Source organism: Notolepis coatsorum, assembly GCF_963971535.1.
Source record: "Notolepis coatsorum genome assembly, chromosome: 6".
Classification (NCBI taxonomy): Eukaryota; Metazoa; Chordata; class Actinopteri; order Aulopiformes; family Paralepididae; genus Notolepis; species Notolepis coatsorum.
Genome location: NC_140170.1, coordinates 16,794,597 through 16,815,011, shown reverse-complemented (window position 1 = coordinate 16,815,011; position 20,415 = coordinate 16,794,597). Strand labels below are relative to the sequence as shown.

Genomic DNA, 20,415 nt, shown 5'->3' with positions numbered 1-20,415 from the left:
CTAAACGTAGCACTTGAAACCGCAGCCGCTACCGGAGCTACAGGGTTATTAGCGTTATCCACCATCTTTTTCTTTCTCCTTCTGCTTTTCTTCGTCATAAACGAGTCTCAAATGGCACTTTAATGTCCGACCGAACCCACACACAACTCTAGCAGGACTTCTGACACCATGTCGTGTTACTTTGCACGGTAACAAATACGTGAGTCCTCTGCTTTGGTTGTAAGTATGTTTATTAGCTTAGCCTCGCTACGTTACACGGGTGTGCATCCTAGGTTCCTCTCGAACTCTCCCTGACCCCCAGTACGGTGGCCTGTACCTTCGCGTATAGCGCACACACATTAACATAACACCACACATAGCATCACATTAGTATTTAGATAAGCCACCGAAAAAATCACGTTATAAAAATAAGCAGTTTCTAAGAAAAAACGATTTGTTATGTGCATTTTTGAAGCATTTATCATTATGGGCGCGGCCATTTTGTTGCTGACGTCATGGGGCTTGTTTGGTGTATACACTGCTGGTTAGCTGCCTATAGTGAATGGGTCAGTCAGTAAATAAAATGTTGCCTACAAAACAACGGGACCGCGGTGGTTCTGTTTGTATTGCTCCTGGCTGTTCAAACTAATTTTACCATGTGAGAGAGAGGAAAGTTGGTTAATTTCCACAAACTACCAGTGAAAAAAACAGTGTTGTTGGCACGTTGGCTCAGGCTGGCTGCACTCAGGCGGCGCGACCAGCCTGTTGGACAGGGAAGGAGGATCTGCAGCTGAAGCCGGACGCGGTTCCCTCAGTCTTCGACAGACAGACCGGCCCCGGCAGTTCAGCGTCGCGGAGCATTCAGCCTGCTGGCTACCTAGCTCCACTTCAACCAGCCGAGCGTCGGGTCTAGTATGTCCCGAGGCTTTACTGCTCAGCCTGACCTGGTGTGGTATGAAGCTGAGTTTGCTTCTGAGTCATCTGACAGTTCAGGGGTGTTGGTATCAGGTGAGTGATCTATGCCTTCTGTGTCTGGCAGACCGTTGCTTGCCTGACAGTGTTCTTCTTTTGTGTCCCGTAGGTGCTTGCGGTTACGGCGGTACTCGTGTCCATCTTGGGTGCGAACGTGGTATGAACACAGTGTCGGCTGGCTGGATGACTACTGCTGGCCTCCAGCGTCCATACTCTTGGAGTCTGACAGACTCTCCACTGTGTAGTGGGGGCAGTGGTCTAGCTGACTTGTCGTAGTATCTCTCTTGGTGCTGTTGTCTCTGCACTCGCTTGCCATGTCCATCTTTGGGGCTGACTACCCCTGGCTGCAGCTGTTGGTTGGTGCTTGGGAGGGTTGAGCGCAGCCTGCGGCTCATCAACAGCTGTGCTGGCGACTTGAAGTTGTCGACTGGGGTGTTACGGTATTCAAGGAGACTTAGGTAAGGGTCTCTTAGACAGACAAGCAGACAGACAGACAGACAGACAGACAGACAGACAGACAGACAGACAGGCAGACAGACAGACAGACAGACAGACAGACAGACAGACAGACAGACAGACAGACAGAGAGACAGAGAGACAGACAGACAGACAGGCAGGCAGGCAGGCAGGCAGACAGACAGCAGTAGTAGCAGCAGCATAGATACAGACAGACAAGCAGACAGACAGACAGACAGACAGACAGACAGACAGACAGACAGACAGACAGACAGACAGACAGACAGACAGACAGACAGACAGACACCAGCTAGGGTCTGAGTTACACTGTAATGCCTCCTCTAGTGTCTGTTTGAGGAGTTGTGTCAATAAAATGCATCACTCTTAAAGAAGCAGGCAACACCCTAATCTTACACCCCCCCCCCCCTCCCCCTCCACTCTGGATGGCAATTAATTAACATAATAACATTCCAGCACCCTAATGACTATACACAATATATCCCAAACAGATGACATACATTCCTTTTTGAACACCCCTTGAGTCTCTGGATTCTTTTGAGCTCGGGCCTTGAGGTACTTTCCGCTGGGGCGGGGACTTCCTCAAAACGGTCGGACCAACTCTAATTTTGCCAACAGATGGCGCTTGAAGTGCAGTAAGTGTAAAATGAAGTGCAGTAAATGGGAGGTTTGCACAAAACACTGACTAACTAAAGTAATTTTTGGAGCATATGCTTTATTTTCTCTAAACAGACACACTGACTCTCACAAACGTCCTAGATCAGATTAGATTAAGATTTATTGTCATCATACCGCACAAGTTCAGTAGAATGAAAATAAGTTCTAACCAGAGCACACCACTTATTCCAGCGCATGCCCTCAGGTCGCTACAGGTCCATTTTAACCAGACACACACGCTTCACAAACAGTTTTTCCCCCACAGCAGTCCGAACACTGAACACCCTGGCCCGCCCCCCTTTGCAGACGGGCAAGCATCCGTCACTGACTGACATTGTTACATGTGACTGTCCTGTATGCATTTATGTATATATGTATTTATTGTGGGGATTGGGAGGTGGGAGGGGGGCGTTTGATGTCTGATGTTTCATGTTGATGTCCCAGTGCTTAACAAACTGTACCGCAAACAATTACCACCAACCATCGTTGTGTGGCATTAAAGTATCTTGTAAATGTAACAGAAAAAGTGTACAGAATTGTACTATACAGGTACTGTATACCGGTATATGCAGATATATCCATACTGATATAGATAAATGTATACGGTATATACAGTGTTGCAGTCTCTGGACAGAGGTCCCACCTCTTCTCTGCCAGTAGGAGAGACTGTAGAGAAACATGCAGGAGCTCCACAGCAGTCTGGAGCTGATGGACAAACTTCCAGTGGCGAATCCTTATGGAAGCCAACGGAAGCCATGCCTCCCTATAAATTCATATCAAATATGAAATATGAAATATGAAAGAAAAAAAAATATATATAATTTTTTTTTAATATAGTTTACATTCTTTTTCATCTGTGCATCTGTGTTATATATATATATATTTTTTTTTTAAATGTCTCCCTCTTCTCCTTCTCACTCCCTCTAACACACTGTCAGACTGTGCTCACTGCAGCTAGTATAGGAGAGAGGCAGTGGGTAGGTCTCTTTCTCCAGGCTTCCAGCATTATAGAGTCCAAATCCGATCCTAGCCAATCAGATTCGAGCTGACTGCCACACCCTAAAAGTTTAAAACGGAGCTGGGAGGAAAACACTCAGCATATTTTCCCCCCTGGAGGCGGGGCACTCAGAAGTTCACGTTTCCACCTGACTACCTAACGTGACATCCCATTAGTAGTATAAAACTGTATGACGTCACTCAGTCTAGTAGTCTACTACAAACATGTCTGAACATCATCCCCTCGCGGAATTGATTAAAAATGTTATTAACAGAGCGGGCACGTTCGAATCCTCTATTAGTGTATCTAACATTTAGCACTTTAATAGCAACTTATTTTCGCCGGCGGGACATTTACTGAGGACCAGCAGAGCACACCACTGTGGATATTATGATTTAACAAATCTATCTGGCAAGAGGAGGACCACATTATTGACCAGGTAAGCACTGAGCAGCCTGACTGACTAACTAACGTTATCAGGCAAGCTTGTATACCCTTTCATGACTGCAATGCAAGCCAGGGGCTGGAATACGCAGTCACTTATTCCTCCGTAGTAGCCAGGTTAATGTGCACCATCAAGCACTGCTTAAAAGCTAGCGGTGGGTCCAAAATATATCGGATATAAATGTCAAAGGTACCCAGCGTTCCATTAGGGTTTCACACACAGATCATCCACTACAGGTCATCCACTACAGGTTTACTAGACACGCCCAGAAACCAAAAAAGGATAGGAAGTATGGCATTTGCCAACTATGCCCCAAAACTATGGAACACACTACCAACACACATCAGAAACGCCAGCTCTATACACATTTTTAAAGGAAAATTAAAAACGTACCTATACAGTCTAGCTTACAAATAGTTATGGCTTGGAAAAACCTGATGGATCCATGAGGCTAGGATAAGCCTTGTGGACCCAACTTTTTAGATGAAGGAACGGGTACATAGGAGACACGCCTCCAGTTTTTCAAAAGTTTTTGACACGCCTCAGCTTCTGAGCTGAAGGCGTGTTTTTGCGGACCTCCCAAACTTTCAAACTTTTTAGATGAAGGAATGGGTACAATAGGAGACACGCCTCCAGTTTTTTCAAAAGTTTTTGACACGCCTCAGCTTCTGAGCTGAAGGCGTGTTTTTGCGGACCTCCCAAACTTTCAAACTTTAGACTGTTTTCTTTATACGTTTTTCTTTTTCTTTCTTTCTACCACAATACACGGCCACTGATGGATCCATGGGACTTGGTAAAGCACTATGGACCCAACTATGACCACTGATAAAAACGTAACTACACTAGCGTTATAAGAGCTAAACATTGCTACCATACAAGTGCATTGGTTTAGTGCACTTCCGGTTGCCACTGAGCGGAAATGTTTGTGCGGACCTGTTCTCTCAAACTGGTAAGCAAATGACTGTTTTTACGTTATTTTCATTTTTACGTTACTATTATTATTATTTATTTTTATTTTATTTTGATCTTAACTGATCACTATGACTTTATTGCTTTTATCGTTATATATGCCTATAATTGTGTACAGCACTTTGAGCTACATGACATGTATGAAAGGTGCTTTATAAATACTTACTTACTTACTTACAGATGCGGCGGGGTTTGAAAGCTCGGCGTTGCTAATAAACATTTTAAATCATTTTTATAAACGAGTAAAACTAAGGCTGAAATGGCTGCTTCCGCATTTTACAGTAGGAGCGCTCTGATGGCTGGGCGCGCCGCGCAACAGACACGTGAATGAATGAATGAATGAATGAAAACTTTATTACAATACAGTACGGCTCAATACACACAATTGTTAAGGGGATGCAGACCAGAGAAATACGTTTGTCTTGTCACGTTTGTCTAATAGACAGTCATATTCTCTCCCGGCCATATGTATATTTCTCTCCCACCCACCCACCCCCTCCTAATGTACAGTCCCCTCCCCATCATATGTATATACTCTGTCAGGATCTATGGGTAACAGTACTGTATATTTGATGTCATGATGTCTTGTATGTCATAAATGTCACTATGAATTGAAAATGGGGGACCCTGATGTAAACAAGACAAACGTCTTTCTCTGGTCTGCATCCCCTTATACAATTGTGTGTATTGAGCCGTACTGTATTGTACCCATTCTGCAATCTGTTAAGAAAGTTTGACTGGCCGCCGAGCCATACTGTAGTGTACATGGTGACTGCTTGACTTAAAAAAAATATATATATTAATAAAAATATTTAATAATTTATTTTTTATAATTTTCTTTGGCTTCCCCTGTTATTTTACCCACGCGACGCCACTGCAAACTTCAACAGAAGATCTTGGAGGTGGAGCGTGTCCAGCCTCTGTGGCCATCCAGCCAGTCTCCTACAAGCTGGAGAAAGAGGGAGAGCTTTGCCCTGACCCTGGACACTAAAGACTTCTCCCCAGAGGAGCTGTCTGTCAAGCAGGTGGGCAGGAAGCTGAGAGTCAGTGGGAAGACAGAGAAGAAGCAGGGGGAGGGAAAAGCTCCTACTCTTACAGACGGCAGGAGTTCAGACAGGAGTTTGATCTGCCTGAAGGGGTGGATCCTGAGGCCGTCACCTACTCCCTGGCTCAGGACGGGAGGCTCCACATCCAGGCAGCAAAGCCTCCATCTGCTGAGGAGGCTGAGAGAGAGGTTGCCATCAGATGTTGCCTGGAGAAGAAGACACCAACACCACAGTTCCTCAGCACACAGACAGACTGACTCTGGAAACAAACAGGACACTGCTGAAAAGATCGACTCATAATTGTTTATGTCTCTGACCAAATGTGTACAAATGTGTATTTCATAACTTCTACTGTATCCAAACAATGACATAATTTAGTTTTTATATGATTGCATTCGATGAATAAACATTCTGGAAATGTACCATGTGCTTCCCGTTGTTTGACTCACGTCCCACTAATACATCTAAATAGCTTCAGCTTATAGGACTCCAACATCCTAGACTTGTAACACTGTAAGCCTTGGGGTTTGTTAGGGATTTCCTATCCCTCGTGAATTCTTAATTGATTTGCCAGTGGACCAGTCGGCCGAAAGACGAAGCGGAAGACAGAGTATTTCTCAAACGGAGCTTTTATTCATTAGAGAAGACAGTCTGTCAGTCACCCCGCGCGGGCACATCACCAGTAGACAACAGAGGGCAGGAGAGCAGAATGTCCATATTACATGTCATTTTATACACTCTTCAAAAAGGGGAGGGGGGTGTGTGTATGTCTCTGTGTGTGTATGTATGGGTGTTTGTGTGGTGTGTGCTTGTGTGTGTGTGTGTGTGTGTTGAAAGGGAGGGACATGATTTTGCATGTCTAACTGCCAAGGGAACTAGGATTTTGCATGTTCTGCTACATGATGCAGGGGGAGGAGAGACACAGAGAGCAGTGTGGCACAGACATCAAATATTACCAGGAATCAATGAACAAATCTATCAATTCCCCCTTTTGACGTTAAATAAAACGTCAACACACAGTTCATTGATCTGTATCCGTCGATTGTCACCTCATTACATGCATCACATCCAATACCAGACGGGATAATCAACATCAGGAGAGCAGAGAGAGAGATAGAGGGAGGGGAGAAAGCGGGAGAGAGAGAGAGAAGAAAGAGAGAAACACAATTCTGGCAACTTAACAGAAGATAGCACGTAACCCCGCCGGACCCCCCTTACTCATCACCTAACCCAGAGGAACCCCCCCTCTATTACAGTGCACCCCTGGTCCCGTCTTCTAGGGGACGTGGGTCTCCTCCTGAGCTGGTTCCCGTAGGCACACACAACGTCCATCAGGGCGCTTCCTTCCCTCTGTCACAGTGCACCGCCCACCTGGGTCGGCCCCGTCTTCTGGAGGGCAAGGGCTGACCTCCTGAGGTTGGTCCCCGTTCCAGGGTGCGGTCCCCTAGACAAACGTGCCTCCTCCGGTCCGCTGCCTTCCCAGTGTCTCAGACTGTCCTCTCCACCTCTCGCCGGCCGGCCCACCATCACTCCAACTCAGCTCAGTGTCTCCCCTGCGGCCGCTTCCCCCGTTCTAGTCGTGGACGAACTGCGTGTCGTAGACGACGATCAGCGGTGATTGATCTGCGGTGCCAGCGGTGCCTGGCTGCGGTGTTCCTCTCCGGTGCTGCGGTGTTCCTCTCCGGCCTCTCGCACAGCTGCCATCTCCTCCGGTCGCCTCTCATCCTGGCCCGTCTGTCCTTCGTCTCCTCCTGCCTGTCATCCGGTCGTCTGGTGGTCTGGTCACGGACGTCTGAGGGGCTGCTGGTATCTCATCCCTGGTTCAGACGCGCTGCAGACAGCTGGTAGTGACTGCTGGATCCTCTGCACCGTCTCCTCCTCCTGCGCTCCCCGTTCCGTCCTTGGTTGCGGCTGGCCCACATCAATTCTCACTGGAACCTCCATTTGTTAGGGATTTCCTATCCCTCGTGAATTCTTAATTGATTTGCCAGTGGACCAGTCGGCCGAAAGACGAAGCGGAAGACAGAGTATTTCTCAAACGGAGCTTTTATTCATTAGAGAAGACAGTCTGTCAGTCACCCCGCGCGGGCACATCACCAGTAGACAACAGAGGGCAGGAGAGCAGAATGTCCATATTACATGTCATTTTATACACTCTTCAAAAAGGGGAGGGGGGTGTGTGTATGTCTCTGTGTGTGTATGTATGGGTGTTTGTGTGGTGTGTGCTTGTGTGTGTGTGTGTGTGTGTGTTGAAAGGGAGGGACATGATTTTGTATGTCTAACTGCCAAGGGAACTAGGATTTTGCATGTTCTGCTACATGATGCAGGGGGAGGAGAGACACAGAGAGCAGTGTGGCACAGACATCAAATATTACCAGGAATCAATGAACAAATCTATCAGGTTTCTTTTAAACATTGAAGCGTGACTGGTACTATTACAAGTAAAAGACTGTCAGATGATGGGCTGACCTTAGGGGAGGTCCCAGCACAACACACCTGGGGCTGATGACCTCTCATGCACACTGACACTACCAAGTGTATCTACATAATGCTTTTATTCCTCTTCATTAAGTAAACTCATTCCATATGGTGGAGTTACTAAATCCTTCATCCACAGGCCTAATACCATAATATATACTTCAGTGAGATAAATATTCACCTAAAAGATGGGTGTACACATGTATGATTTCAGGAACAGTGGTTGATCTAATTCAGCTCAAAGTTGCAAGATGAGTCATTTTCTAGATCAGGATGCTGAGAGAAAACTTCTGAATAAAATATTAAAATAACACATCAACATTTTGGGAAATACACTTATTTGCCATCTTCCCCAGAGTCAGACAAGGAGATTGATATCAGTTACATCTCTGTGTGTCTAGTAGCCCAAGAGAGTTACAGGTGCATGCTAGCCTAGCTTAGCACAATGACTGGAAGCAGTAGGGAGCAGCTAGCCTAGCTCAATCAAAAGTGAAGAAATACAACTTCCAACATCTCCAAAACTGACACACAGAGATGAAATCCATATATTCTTGTCTGACTGTGAGGAAGATGGCAAATAAGTGTATTTCCCAAAATATTGCAGTGTTCCTTTAAATAGGATTTTCACCCTGATCTTCAAATGTATTGTAGGATGACTCTTATCAAAGTCTCCTGCCGTGCCTACATCCTTATATCTGATGGTCCTCGTTTGTCACCTGGTGGTAGAGTGAAGGCTAGGCTTCTTTACTTGACTGGTTTTAACCTGCTGAAGATGGAGTGATGGATTGTTCTCTTCTCTTTCAGATTAACTCTCTTCTGTCTCCACTTCAGTCAGTAGTCTTGCAGAGTAAAGAGTGTTGGATATTAATTCCCATAATGAAAAGTTTACTAAATAAACTACTCACTGTAATTAATAACTGAGGCACATTTACTGTTTATTGAAAAATAACTTAGAATTCATGGGTAAAAGGGTTTGACTGTGTGCAATGAGAAGGTTTATAGATCTGGCTAATATTTTCATACTAAGGTTAAAAATGAATAGAACCGTCATCATACTGTATGTCTAATCTGTACTTTAAATAAATAAGAACATGACTCCTAGTCCAACTGTATAACTGTGACATCATGATTAATTGGTCACACAGGGTCTTCAATATTGTGATTAAATAGTTACAAGTATTTCTGAACACACACACCACTAATAATAGCATAAACATTATGTGCTAGTACACAATCTATATTATACTTGACTAGGTCATTCTGGACCATTCCAATTTTAGAAGATGAGGAGTGGTTTGTTTACATCACCTGCAGTGAGGCTGCCACCCGGTGGAGACTTGTGGTAATGACAGGAACATTCCTGCAGACACTGGAACTCCCAGAGGCAGAATATAAAAGCTGAGACAGTCCCACTGCTGAGACACAACGCAACACAAGCAACACTGAACACACTCCAGCCTTCCATCACAACAAGAGGACTCAACAGTCAGTGAAGATGCTGTGCTACCGTGGATTCCAGCCTTCTCTCAGCCCCTTCATGGACTTCTATTGGCCTGTGAGCAGTCTCTGGCCAGAGGTCTCACCTCTTCCCTGCCAGCGGGATAGACTGCAGAGAAACATGCAGACGCTCCACAGCAGTCTGGAGTTGTTGGACAAACTTCAACAGAAGATCTTGGAGGTGGAGCGTGTTCAGCCTCTGTGGCCATCCAGCCAGTCTCCTACAAGCTGGAGAAAGAGAAAGAGAGCTTTGCCCTGACCCTGGACACTAAAGACTTCTCCCCAGAGGAGCTGGCTGTCAAGCAGGTGGGCAGGAAGCTGAGAGTCAGTGGGAAGACAGAGAAGAAGCAGGGGGAGGGGAAAAGCTCCTACTCTTACAGACGGCAGGAGTTCAAACAGGAGTTTGATCTGCCTGAAGGGGTGGATCCTGAGGCCGTCACCTGCTCCCTGGCTCAGGACGGGAGGCTCCACATCCAGGCAGCAAAGCCTCCATCTGCTGAGGAGGCTGAGAGAGAGGTTGCCATCAGATGTTGCCTGGAGAAGAAGACACCAACACCACAGTTCCTCAGCACACAGACAGAGGGAAGCACCACACAGACTGACTCTGGCAACAAACAGGACACTGCTGAAAAGATGGACTCGTAATGTTTTATGTCTCTGACCAAATTTGTACAAATGTGTATTTCATAACTTCTGTAAACTACTGAGGAGTTGGTCACAGTCAACCAGCATCAGCTAATGGGCCAAACCCTTTAGCTCAGCTGGTTAGTGCGGCCAACTGTGGACCCAGTGGTCCCAATTTAAAATCTACATGGTTACACTTCTACTTTATCCAAATAATGACATAATTATCTTTTTACATGATTGTATTTTATCAATAAATGTTCTGGAAATGTACCTATTTCCTTTTCTTTTACTAATGTCGCACAGAATCCTTTAACAAAACAAAATAGCTTATGGGACTCCAACATCCTAGATTTGTGAAACAGTAAGCCTTTCCAATTAGTCGTGATGTCACAGTTATGCAGGTGGACTAGGAGTCATGGCCTTACATCAGATATAAGGATGTAGGCACGGCAGAAGTGTGAGGGCTGGGTAGGACTGCATGCTGCCCAACGAGGGGGCGTGCCAAAGTTTCTTCCTCGCGCACCTGAGAGTGGTTGGCATTTAGCTCGTCGGGAGACTACAAATACTGCCGACTGCCTTCCATTCATTGCCAGGTCGCTCTGTATGTTACCATCAACCGCCGCGCTCCTGGTGAGACATCGTCTTCGCTCTCTATAATCCCACGGAAGGATTTCCTATGTTCTCACTGGGAGACGTCGTGCCGTCCGTTGCTACCATCTACCGCCGCGTCTCTGGGGTGAGACGTCGTGCCATCTACTGCCTCCAACTCTCTCTCCGTGGGCCTCGTTCCTGGTGTGAGACATCGTCATCGCTCTCAATGTTTCCACGAGAGGATTCCTATGTTCTCACTCCTTTTTCGTGGGTCCCGTTTGCTGAGTTGCACGTCGGCAGTGTTCTGTGGTGTGAGGCATCATCATCGCTCTCTAGGCTTCCACGGGAGGATGCCTATGTTCTCACCCATTTTTTCATGGACTCCGTTTGCTGTGTTGCCCGTCGGCAAGTATTCTGGTGAGTCTGAACAGGACCAGACCCAGAACTTTCATTTCATTCATGGACTCTAGAAGATTCACCTGTGTATTTTGAGTTCTCCCTTAAAAGGACAGTGCCGCTTTTTTGTTGTGAATAAATTATGCCCTTGTTTTGGCTAAGTTTCAAGTTTCTTTAATAGTTGTCATACAGAAGTACAGAATACTTTTATACAAAATGCTTCTTTCTGTTATGCTCCAGAGACTGTGCAAGACAAGATAAGTATAAAATAAATAAAATAGTATAGCATGTAAAAATAGAAGTAAAAATAGAAGTCACGTACGTAGACACAGTGTTCAGTATATACATATGTACAATGTTCGATGCAGAATAGAGTAACTGAGTTACCGTACAATATACAATATACTATGCAATATACTAATATACAATACTATATAGTGCAAAGCAGAAATGGGATGAGGTACAATTTAGGTACAATTTACAGTAAGGTGTACTGAGGTATGGGTTGTAGTGCAAATCCTTTACCAATAAATATAAAGTGTGTTTAGGTGTTCTAAAGTGTGGAGAGTGGGTGCTGCAGTGTGTTGTTTGTTTAACGTGAGTGTGTGCGTATGGATGTGTGTGTTGTGAGTGCATTTGATGGTTGTTGCATAGTGTGATTGTTCGTTGAGCAACCTGAGCTTCTTCTGAGTCTTTCTGTGCTTGCCATGAGACTCCGGTATTGCTTGCCTGACCGCAGCAGTTCAAAGAGGCAGTTGTTTGGGTGGCTGGAGTCCTTAATAATTCTCTTAGCCTTACCCCTGCACCGCTTGTTGTAAATGTCTTGGAGAGTGGGAAGCCCCCCTCCAATTGTGCGTTCGGCTGAACGTGCCACTCTCTGTAGTCTGCTTCGGTCTTGTGCGGTGCTATTCCCAAACCAGGAGGTGATATTGCCAGTCAGGATGCTCTCTATTGTACATGAGTAGAAGTTCTTAAGGATCTTCTGACTGACTTGGAACTTCCTTAGGCACCTGAGGAAGTAGAGGCGTTGTCGTGCCTTCTTCACAACACTGTCAATGTGTGTGGTCCATGTCAAGTCCTCGGATATGTGGGCTCCAAGGTACTTAAAACTGTTCACTCTCTCAACCGGTGCCCCGTCGATGCTGAGGGGGCTGTAGTCCCTGACCCCCGACCTCCTGAAGTCCACAATCATCTCTTTTGTTTTGCTGACGTTCAGGGAGAGGCAGTTCTCCTGACACCACTGTGACAGATTCTCTACCTCTTCCAGGTAGGCCCTCTCGTCGTTGGCAGAGATCAGGCCCACCACTACTGTGTCATCAGCAAATTTGATGATCTCATCCACAGCTGGCTCTGTTTCCTCCTCTCCCTTTCTGTGGAGAAATCCAAATATTTGATATTAATAATCACGCAGTGCTATAAATAATATTGGTTGTTTTTACCCTGGCACCGTCCAGGTGTTGTTTGAATGAGTTCTGTCAAGCGTCACACCGAGGTACATAGCCGGACGTTATCCACCATGACACTCATCTCATGGGTCGCTTCCCTGTTGTTGAGGTGGAACATTGTAGACATTGTCTTTCCCATGCTGAGCTTGAGACGCCCGTTCCTCAGGTATGAAGACAGGATGTTCATATCTTCAGTGAGGCCCTCTTCGGCTGCTTCCCAAGTTGGCTTGCTGAGTAGGATGGCTATATGGCTGAACACAGCTCTTCTGCTCAACGTTGACACTCTGACCCTCCAGATGTGTTCTGCACATTTACCACTAGAGGGCAGAATGTCCCCATGTATCACCTGAACGTCACTCCTTACCGTGATACAGGTATAAAGACACTATTGTAATAGTAGCTGCTCTAGGGACGTGTTGGCACAGGGTGAATGAAAGTGATGGTGAGCAGAGAAGAGTCACGGTCAGATGACTGGTCAGGATTGAAGGAAATGGTGGGGAAATGTGTGTGTGTGTGCTGCAACAGACAGAAATATTGATCAATTAATGGATACAACTCATATAATCTCAGTCTTAAATGCAAATAATAGTTCTATAATAATAGGCAAATTAGATACTTTAAATATCTCTTACCAAATAAAATAAGTATAAGTCTTTATTTGTCATCAGATGAACACAAACACACACATGCGATGGGCGACCCACAGGAACACACGTGCACTGAGTCGCTGATGAAATGTTCTCTGCACCTCCCATCCCGTCGTCCTTCCCCCCCAAGGGCAGCCGGGAGCAGACAAGGGCTGCAGCGAGTGCCGCGCCCGGGCACCAATCCAAGTGCTCCTGTCCGTCTTCGTCAGGGACACGACAGCGTTAGCGATCTGTTGTGCATGTTTTTCCATTGGATTTATCTTATTGGGTAAGCCTTGCTAGCACGGGGAGAACATGCAAACTCCACACAGAAAGGCCCGGGAGATACCCCACCTGGGTAACTGGCAACCTGGTCCCCAAGCGGGATTCGAACCCACGACCTTCTAGCTCTGAGTTAACCACTATACCACAGTTTGTTTTATGTTTGATATTGTGAGGAAGGGGCAGGACTAGATAAGTAATTGCTTCCGTCTGCTCCTTCTTGAACTCATTTGTTTATCATTTAATGAAGAATGGAAGATTTCATTTAAAAAAAATTATTTTGTTCATCGATTTTATTGTGTTTTATATGGTTGATTGTTCGAGATAAAATAAACTCAACTCAATTATCTGGGGCTCATACAGAACCAAGCATTTCACTCTAATGTACATATGTACTTTATACGTGACAAATAAAAGCAAACTTGAAACTTGAAACTACTGGGTAATAGTGCTAATCAGTAAGGGATATGTACATATATATATATATATCTACTGTGGCGTTGGGGCAACACAACACAGACACTGTATTTAAGGGGCAAACACCATGATTATTGTCCATAGAGGAGAGAGAAGAATTGAGGGCAAACTAGACAAATTATAAATATAATGAAGGGGAATATCTACTGCTTCTACAACTAGCCTACACTGTAATCATAACTATTATTAATTCAGAAATAAGGTTAGAGAACGAAGTAGCCCTGGCACTCCGTTTCTGATTTCTCTGATTTTCTCCCCGTCCCAATTAGTCGTTGTGCCAATTCCCCCCCTCCCCTACCTGGCTGCTGTATGCATGTTCTCCCACGAGTCAGTACAAGGGCGTCCCGAGTCGATCGCACGCTTCCTCCGAGACGTGCGCCGACAGCCAGTGACGTCTTTTCACTTGGCAGCGAGGGCTCTCATTGGTGAAGTGTAACGCGTGGTGGGAGGGCACGCTATCTCCACCAAGTCCTGCCCCGCTGAGCAAGCGCCGAGACCTGACCTGTAGGCGTCGCTGTCCACAACGCCAGATTCCCACCCGCCAGCTTCCCCACCCTCTAATACTGCCAATTGTATTAGTGTGAACGGCCAGCCAAGCTGGTGACAACGGCGAGAGCTGGGCTCGAACCCAGCATCTCCTGCGTTGGTGACGAGCGCAATCTCCGCTACGCCACCTGACAGCCTGCAGCCCTGGCACTCTTAATTAGATTGTTAAATTCAGATATCAACTCTTTGAGATAGAGAAGGTGTGCTTGGAGGTTGGAAGATTTCCATTGCCTCTCTGTTTTGCGACACAGATGTCGTAATTCAACCAAGGGGAGGAGTCTACGGGGTCACCGGAGCGAGTTACCAGGGGCGTGACGTCATCCAAGATGGCTGAGGGGAGGAGTCTACGGGGCGACCGGAGCGAGTTACCAGGGGCGTGACGTCATCTAAGATGGCTGAGGGGAGGAGTCTACGGGGTCACCGGAGCGAGTTACCAGGGGCGTGACGTCATCTAAGATGGCTGAGGGGAGGAGTCTACGGGGCGACCGGAGCGAGTTACCAGGGGCGTGACGTCATCTAAGATGGCTGAGGGGAGGAGTCTACGGGGCGACCGGAGCGAGTTACCAGGGGCGTGACGTCATCTAAGATGGCTGAGGGGAGGAGTCTACGGGGCGACCGGAGCGAGTTACCAGGGGCGTGACGTCATCTAAGATGGCTGAGGGGAGGAGTCTACGGGGCGACCGGAGCGAGTTACCAGGGGCGTGACGTCATCTAAGATGGCTGAGGGGAGGAGTCTACGGGGCGACCGGAGCGAGTTACCAGGGGCGTGACGTCATCTAAGATGGCTGAGGGGAGGAGTCTACGGGGCGACCGGAGCGAGTTACCAGGGGCGTGACGTCATCTAAGATGGCTGAGGGGAGGAGTCTACGGGGTCACCGGAGCGAGTTACCAGGGGCGTGACGTCATCTAAGATGGCTGAGGGGAGGAGTCTACGGGGCGACCGGAGCGAGTTACCAGGGGCGTGACGTCATCTAAGATGGCTGAGGGGAGGAGTCTACGGGGCGACCGGAGCGAGTTACCAGGGGCGTGACGTCATCTAAGATGGCTGAGGGGAGGAGTCTACGGGGCGACCGGAGCGAGTTACCAGGGGCGTGACGTCATCTAAGATGGCTGAGGGGAGGAGTCTACGGGGCGACCGGAGCGAGTTACCAGGGGCGTGACGTCATCTAAGATGGCTGAGGGGAGGAGTCTACGGGGCGACCGGAGCGAGTTACCAGGGGCGTGACGTCATCTAAGATGGCTGAGGGGAGGAGTCTACGGGGCGACCGGAGCGAGTTACCAGGGGCGTGACGTCATCTAAGATGGCTGAGGGGAGGAGTCTACGGGGCGACCGGAGCGAGTTACCAGGGGCGTGACGTCATCTAAGATGGCTGATGGGAGGAGTCTACGGGGTCACCGGAGCGAGTTACCAGGGGCGTGACGTCATCCAAGATGGCTGAGGGGAGGAGTCTACGGGGTCACCGGAGCGAGTTACCAGGGGCGTGACGTCATCTAAGATGGCTGAGGGGAGGAGTCTACGGGGCGACCGGAGCGAGTTACCAGGGGCGTGACGTCATCCAAGATGGCTGAGGGGAGGAGTCTACGGGGCGACCGGAGCGAGTTACCAGGGGCGTGACGTCATCTAAGATGGCTGAGGGGAGGAGTCTACGGGGCGACCGGAGCGAGTTACCAGGGGCGTGACGTCATCTAAGATGGCTGAGGGGAGGAGTCTACGGGGCGACCGGAGCGAGTTACCAGGGGCGTGACGTCATCTAAGATGGCTGAGGGGAGGAGTCTACGGGGCGACCGGAGCGAGTTACCAGGGGCGTGACGTCATCTAAGATGGCTGAGGGGAGGAGTCTACGGGGCGACCGGAGCGAGTTACCAGGGGCGTGACGTCATCTAAGATGGCTGAGGGTAAGGAGTCTACGGGGCGACCGGAGCGAGTTACCAGGGGCGTGACGTCATCTAAGATGGCTGAGGGGAGGAGTCTACGGGGCGACCGGAGCGAGTTACCAGGGGCGTGACGTCATCTAAGATGGCTGAGGGGAGGAGTCTACGGGGCGACCGGAGCGAGTTACCAGGGGCGTGACGTCATCCAAGATGGCTGTGCATCACTGTTAGCGGCAAACGTTTCTACAGCCAGGCTGTTTACAATGAGGAGCTTTTAACTCGCTTCTCTGCTACAAACCCGTTATCAAAGGACAAGTTAAACAGAACACATGTGTTATCGGTCACCGTCAACTCCTCTGTGCAAACATTACTGACTTTGAACCCGATTGTGAACAAGATCAAGTGTGTTGCCTTTGTTGTGAGTCGGACCAGAGAGACATGTTGGATACAATTAAACAAGTCTCTTGCTAACGTCTCTGTGGCAGAACTGTACTGGACCAAAACGTAAGTACAGTTATATTTACATTGTGTTCCTCTTATTGCTCCTTCCTTGCAGCAGCTCGAAAGGAACCTTTGACACAGGACAACATAGTTATCTAGGATGGCTGACAGTAGACGACAGAGTACAGCAACTTGCAATGGGCCTGGTCTACAAGATCCACTACAGCACACAGGTGTCGTGTTGCTTCACTTTCTAAGAATTGTTGATAAATGAGGGCCCAGGGGCTTTTGAATACGCAGTCACTCACAGCTCCCTAGTAGCCAGGTTAATTTGGACCACCAAGCACTGCTTAAAAGCTCGGGTGGGTCCGAAATATACCAGATATAAATTTCAAAAGGTACCCAGCATTCAATTAGGGTTTCACACACACACACACACACACACACACACGGCAGGGTTTGAAAGCTCAGCGTTGTTAATAAACATTTTAAATATTTTTTCTTTTTTTTTTATCCACTTTTTCTCCCATTTTTCTATATTTTCTCCCATCCCAATTTCGTATCATCCAATTCAACCCTCCCCTGTCACGAACGCTGTTTCTTGCCTCCCACAAGCCGGCTGCAATGTGGACTAAGTCATACATAGCACAAGTCCCCTCCGGTACTTGAGGTAACAGCAGTCGCATCTTTTCACCTGCGCAGCTCGATCTCTCAGTGTCGAGGAGTAACGCGTGGGAGGCTCACGCTGCCCCCGACACTTCCTGATTCTACTGCGCAGGCGCACCAACCGACTTGTAGGAGTCGCTTGTTCACAACGTTCGATCCCCACCCTTCAGTTTTCCCTCCCCGTAATACGGCCAATGTGTATTACTGCGGACGACCAGCTAAACTGAAATACGGAAATACAGCCGTTTTGAGCAGTGTTGATAAAAATAATTTAAAATGTAAAACACCCAAAGAGAGTTTGCCGTTGACATTAACGTTTGTGGTAAAAACAAAACGTTTTTTCTTTCTCATAACCAAAAGTAGGCACCGTTGGATCTCACGTGAATCAATACTCGGTAGTACCGATGTGTTTCGGTAGGTACCTTTAAAAGTACAGAATTCGGTACCAAAAGTCTTTCTCTGGTCTGCATCCCCTTAACAATTGTGTGTATTGAGCCGTACTGTATTGCACCCATTCTGCAATCTGTTAAATAAAGTTTTCATTCATTCATTCATTCATTCATTCATTCATTCATTCATTCATTCATTCATTCATTCATTCACACTCTCTGTCTCTTACAAGTCCAACCTAGTTTGTTTCACCACATGTCTCCCAGACCTGGTTCTGGGAGTAGCTGGTGGTTCCGGGACATTCTGCTCCGTAGGTTTTATACACTCTGCGCCGGTGAGGGCTCCATGGGGATGAGATGGCGACGGTTTCGCCTTACTGTTCCATGGGGTCCCTCTATGATGTACGAACGTGGAGTGGGGTGACTGCTGACCACAACTCCAATTGCACTTTGATCTGTGACCCACACTTCCTTTCCTGGAGTGAGCCCGTCGAGACTTTGTGCGCGATGACGCCGGTTGTAGCTTTGTGAATCTCTCATTCTCTTCTCCTCTTCCTTCAGAACAACCGCCTTACTGTTGGGAAGAGTAGGGACCAGTAGAGCATGAAGCGTTGGCACCGCTGTGCGGAGTCTCCTCCCCATAAGAAGTTGAGCTGGACTGTGTCCGTTATGCAACAGGGTGGCTCTGTATGCCAGCAGAGCACGGTATGGATCGGCTGCCTCTTTCAGGAGACCTTTTATCGTCTTGACAGCACGTTCTGCCTCCCCATTACTCCGGGGATATCTCGGGATGCTCGTGACATGGCGAAACCCATAGGATGCTGCAAACTCTGCAAAGGCCATTCCGGAGAACTGTGGCCCATTGTCTGTCACCAGTTCCTCCGGGATACCGTGCCGTGCGAAAATGTACTTCAGGTGGTGGATGACGTCTGTTGATTTTGATGGAGTCAGCAGAGCGATCTCCACGTACCTTGATGCATAATCCACGACCAGCAGGTAAGTCTTGCTCTCCAGCATGAACAGGTCTACTCCCAACTTCTGCCACGGTCGCCCCGGGTATTGAGATGGCATCAGGGGCTCCCTTTGGTTCTCTCTCTCTTTGCTGCATGTTCGGCAGTTGAGGACTAGCTCATTCAGCTGCTGACTGAGCCTGGGCCACCATACAGACTGCCGTGCGCGCTCCCTGCACTTTACCACCCCCTGGTGGCCTTCATGCAGCCTGGCAAGCACATCATTTCTCATTGTTGAAGGGATTACAAGCCTGCTTCCCCTCAGCAACAGTCCATCCTCTACTGTGAGTGACGCCTGTTCCGCCCAGTACAGCCTGAGAGCCGGTTCACTGTTGTGTGCTGGCCATCCCTCTGCACACCGCTGCTTCACCTGTGCGCACACACTGTCCCCCTCCAACTGCTCTCTCAGCTCGTCCAGGTAGGCAGTGCTCGCTGGCAGGTTCTCCATTATCATGTCCACATAAATATTTGTATTCTCAAATAACTCCTTCTCCTCTGGTGTCTCTCTCCTCTTCACAGGAGCACGTGAGAGCGTATCTGCAGTCCACAGGCTCTTCCCTGGCACATGAGCAATGGAATAGGAATAGCGCATCTAGCACTACGAACAACAGGAGTGGAAGACTGGACCTTTACCCTCTACCTGGACATATTATAGGCCTATAATAAAAATAAATGTGTGGAATGCAATTGGTTGCCTTGTATATTTTGTACTGTTGACCAAACTTTTTTCTTGGCTTAATTGAGTAGTATCTGGCATGATTGATATTTAGATTAGATTCAACTGTATTGTCATTTGCACAGACTACAAGTGCTGAAACAACGAAAGACATTTAATCCAGTTTAGCATTGAACCAGAAGTGCAAAATAAGTGGTAAAGAATAAACGGTAAAGGTAGGTATCATGGACCGCGGAACGCATTTGGAATGGGTAGGGCCAAAACTATGTGACGTTACTCCCTCCGCCCAAACCAAGCCACATGCTCGTAACGCATTCGTTTATTGATTATATTATTAACAGAATGAAAAGAGTAGTATGAATACGCTAAGATATATACAGTGTGAACAGCGTTTAAGTTAGTCATGGATGTATTATAAGAGCTTTTATAATACATCAATGGTTACAGTATGAAATGTAAATGCTACGAAATGCAGAGTAAACAGCTTGAGGTATGATATTCACTGCATTTCCATATTCACTTTGTGCATGTATGAATGTCTTATAGATAGCATTAAGATGTGTGTATTTATGACCATAGAAGCACAAGAAAAATATGAATGCATACATACTGTAAATGTTACAGTATGTAACGTTAGCCTATGCATTAATATTTTTCATAACTTATCCTAGGTTATGGGACAGTCCACAGAAAAACTGACTAATGCTGTCTCTCTGCCACTCCCCTGAAATGCTATTATATATATTGAATATAAAGTGTTGTCAACATATAACTGTAATGTGGGCTGATTAATACAATTATGCTTGAGTGTGTAACAACTGGTGATATGGCTAATGTAAAAGAATAGTCATCAGTAG

General features: G+C 47.2%; 2 pseudogenes across 2 annotated transcripts; both read left to right on the top strand.

Moving 5' to 3' along the window:
- Positions 1-893: 893 nt before the first annotated feature.
- LOC311229395 (heat shock protein 30-like) lies at positions 894-5,796 on the top strand (annotated as a pseudogene). Its single transcript has 2 exons — positions 894-987; positions 5,384-5,796. The product of its transcript is annotated as a heat shock protein 30-like (transcript).
- Positions 5,797-9,512: 3,716 nt separating this feature from the next.
- On the top strand, positions 9,513-10,159 carry LOC311229394 (heat shock protein 30-like; annotated as a pseudogene). Its single transcript has one exon. The product of its transcript is annotated as a heat shock protein 30-like (transcript).
- The last annotated feature ends 10,256 nt before the right edge of the window (positions 10,160-20,415 follow it).